This window comes from Ailuropoda melanoleuca, chromosome X (assembly GCF_002007445.2).
Source record: "Ailuropoda melanoleuca isolate Jingjing chromosome X, ASM200744v2, whole genome shotgun sequence".
Lineage (NCBI taxonomy): Eukaryota > Metazoa > Chordata > Mammalia > Carnivora > Ursidae > Ailuropoda > Ailuropoda melanoleuca.
In genome coordinates, this window is record NC_048238.1 from 25,790,387 (window position 1) to 25,794,299 (window position 3,913).

At 36.4% G+C, this 3,913-nt stretch overlaps 1 pseudogene; it reads left to right on the forward strand.

Annotated features, from left to right (window-relative positions):
• The first annotated feature begins 3,044 nt into the window (after positions 1-3,044).
• LOC109489283 lies at positions 3,045-3,639 on the forward strand (annotated as a pseudogene).
• Positions 3,640-3,913: the final 274 nt, after the last annotated feature.

A 3,913-nucleotide genomic window follows, 5' to 3' on the forward strand; every position in this document is an offset into this window, starting at 1 on the left:
GTGGATTTTTGACTGCACAGAGAGTTGGCACCCCTAACAGACATATTGTTCAAGGGTCGAATGTATTTGTAATATTTGAGAAGTGATGAATTAAAAGACAATTTCATAAATCTTAAAAGCATAGTATGAAGCAGATAATGAAAAAGAAAAATATTTAACCATGATAGTTGTATCTGCCCAATGTGTATGGTGGTAGGGTGATTATTTCAAAGTCTCTGGAAGGTTCTGGATTTGGTAAAAGATGACCAGATCATTTATAATTTAATCTTTCTTCAAGTGAAATTTTTTCCCTTAAACCAAAATTTATTTTTCATGTGTTGAGATGTAATAGACATATAACATTACACTAGTTTCAGAGGAACACATAATGATCCGATATTTGTATACACTGTGAAATAAGTACCATAACGAGTCTAGTCTTCCTGTCACCATAAAAAGTTACATAATATACAATACAATATTGTTGACTATACTCACCGTGCTGTTTGTTACCTCCCCATGACTTAATTATTTTAGACTGGAAGTTTGTACCTCTTGACTCCCTTCTCCCATTTCACCCACCTCCAAACCCCTCCACTGTGGCAATCACCAGTGTGTTCTCTGCACCTATGAATTTTGTTTTACCTCTTCATTTGTTTGGCTTTTAGATTTCACATATAAGTGAAATCATATGGTATTTATCTTTGTCTGACTTATTTCATTTCATATAATGCCCTCAAGGTCCCTCCATGTTGTTACAAATGGCAAGATTTCATTCTTTTTTATGGCTGAGTAGTATTCCAGTGTGTGTGTGTGTGTGTGTGTGTGTGTGTGTGTGTGTGTATGCACGCGCCACATTTTTTTATGCATTCATATATTGATGGACACTTAGGTTGCTTCCATGTTTTGGTATTGTGAATAATGCTGCAGTGAACATAAGGGTGAATATATCTTTTTGAATTAGTGTTTTTGGTGTTTTTTTTTTTTTGAGTAAATACCCAGAAATGGAATTACTGGATCATATAGTAGTTTATTGTTAGTTTTCTTGAAAAACCTCCATACAGTTTTCCACAGTGGCTGCGCCAATTTAAATTCCCACTAACAGTGCACAAAGGTTCCTTTTTCTCCACATCCTCACCAGCACTTGTTATTTCTTGTCTTTCTGGTAATAGCCTTTCTGATGGGAGTGAAGTGATATCTCAGTGTGGTTTTGATTTGCATTTCCCTGAGGATGAGTGATGTTGAGCATCTTTTCATGTGTCTATTGGCCGTCTGTATGTCTGCCTTGGAAAAATGTCTCTTCAGATCCTATATCCATTTTTAATTGGATTTTTAAATATCAAGTTGTATGAGTTTTTATATATATTTTTAATATTAGCCCTTTTTGAATACATGATTTGCAAATATCTTCTCCTATTATGTAGGTTGCCTTTCTCTTTTGTTGATGGTTTCATTTGCTGTGCAGAAGCTTTTTAATGTAGTCCTATTTGTTTATTTTTGCTTTTGTTGCCATTGCTTTGGTGTCAAATCCAAAGAATTGTCACCAAGACTGATGTCATGGAGCCTATTGCCTATATTTTCTACTAGGAATTTTATGGTTTCAGGGCTTACATTCAAGTCTTTAATCCATTTTGAGTTACTTTGTGTGTATAGTGTGAGATAGTGATCCAGTTTCATTCTTCTGCATGTGGCTCTCTAGCTTCCCAGAACCATTTACATCTTTCCCTATTGTATATTCTTGCTCCCTTTGTTGTAAATTAATTGAACACATGTACATGGGTTTACTTCTGGGTCTCTATTCTGTTCCATTGGTCTATGTGTCTGTTTTTATGCCAGTACCATACTGTTGTGGTAACTAGAGCTATGTACAATGGTTTGAAATCAAGAAGCATGATTCCTCCAGTTTTGTTCTTCTTCCTCAAGATTGCTTTGACTATTTGAGACCTTTTGTGCTTCCATACACGTTAAGATTGTTTGTACTATTTCTGTGAAAAATGCCATTGGAATTTTGATAGAGATTGCATTAAATCTATAGATTGCTTTGGGTAGTATGGACATCTTAACAGTATTAATTCTTCCAATCCATGGGCACAAATATATTTCCATTTATTTTTGCCTTCTTCAATTCCTTTTATCAGTGTCTTATAGTTTTCAGTATATAGGTATTTTACCTCTTTGGTTAAATTTATTTCTAGGTATTTTATTGTTTTTGATGCAATTGGAAGTGAGATTGTTTTATTAATTTCTCTTTCTGATAGTTCATTGTTAGTGTATAAAATGCAACGGATTTTTGTATATTGATTTTGTATCTTGCAACTTTGCTGAATTTGTTTATTTTCACAGTTTTGGGTGGAGTCTTTAGGATTTTCTACATATGAGATCACATTGATTATGAATTATAACAGTTTTACTTCTTCCTTTCCATTTTGGATGACTTTTCTTTTTCTTGCCTAATTGCTTTGACTAGGACTTCCAATATTATGTTGAATTAAAGTGGAAAGAGTACACATCCTTGCCTTAGCTCTGATCTTAGAGAAAAACCTTTCAGCTTTTCATTGTTGGGTATAATGTTAGCTGTGGGCTTGCCATATATGGCCTTTATTATGTTGAGATATATTCTTTATATACCTGCTTTGTTGAAAGTTTTATCATAAGTGGAAGTTGAATTTTATCAAATGCTTTTTCCGTGTCTATTGAAAAGTTCATATGATTTTTATCCTTCATTCTGTTAATGTGGTATATCATGTTAATTGATTTCACATGTTGAACCATCCTTGCATCCCGGATATGAATCCCACTTGATTGTGGTATATGATCTTTTTAATGTATTGTTGAGTTCTGTGTGCTAATATTTTTGAGGATTTTTCATAATGTTTATCAGGGATATTAGTCTGTATTTTTCCTTCCTTGGGATGTCCTTGTCTGATTTTGGTATCATGGTAATGCTGACCGCATAACATAAGTTTGGAAGGATTTCCTCCTCTTCAGTTCTTCTTGGAAAAGTTTGAGAAGAACAGTTGAGGAGGGAAAGTTCCTGGGAAGGCTGAGTCCCCAGCTAAGGAGCTATGGACCACAGAACAATGGAGCACTTCTCCTCCAGTGTGATTTTGATCATGGCCATTTCCAAAGCCGTTGAACTGGAGTTAGTTACTGGGTTGGGCTACTGTGAACTTGCAATTCCCTCTCAGGGAGACATGGCCTTAAGAGATGACAGCATTTGGTCCCAGGAGGAGCCAGCTGTTTGTCATTGGTCTTTCCAGTTTGTGCCATCCATAGGAATCCAGGACACTAAGGAGCTAAACAAAACCTGCCATCTGAATGGGGGAACCTTCATTTTTTGGTCCTTCTCTGCCTGTCCTCCCTCCTTCTATGGCTGGAACTGTGAGTGTGATTGGAGCAAAGAGAATTGTAAGTCTGTGCCCCATGACACCTGGCTGCCCAAGAATGTTCCATGTGTTAATACTGGCACAGCCAGCTTCACTGCTTTCCTCAGACTTTCTACCAGGTCGTGGTAAGCGGATAGTCCCCACTTTTGCCCTTTCAGATGACCACATGATAGATGAGCACTTCCTGGTTTCCAGGGCTCCAGAATTAACATTGTCTTCGGGCACCACTTTTTTGCTAGCTGGCATCTGCCTTGCTCTACAAAGTTACTATTGATGAACATTTGCATGCACTATTGGTCATGCAAATTTCATGACCCGTAAAGGCTGTCACTCCAATGTCGTAACTAAAAGATGATCTTTTGTTAGTTGCCCTGAAATAGTGAAGAGATTTTCATAATGGTCCCTAACATTTCCTTAAAGTACCAACTGCTTTCCTCTCCTTGCCCTCTCCAAGAAAAATTCTTTAAAAAAAAAAAGTCAGCCTTATCTACATTGTGACCAAGTTCTATGTTTCTTGATACATGTATTTCTACCAAGGGTTTCTTCTT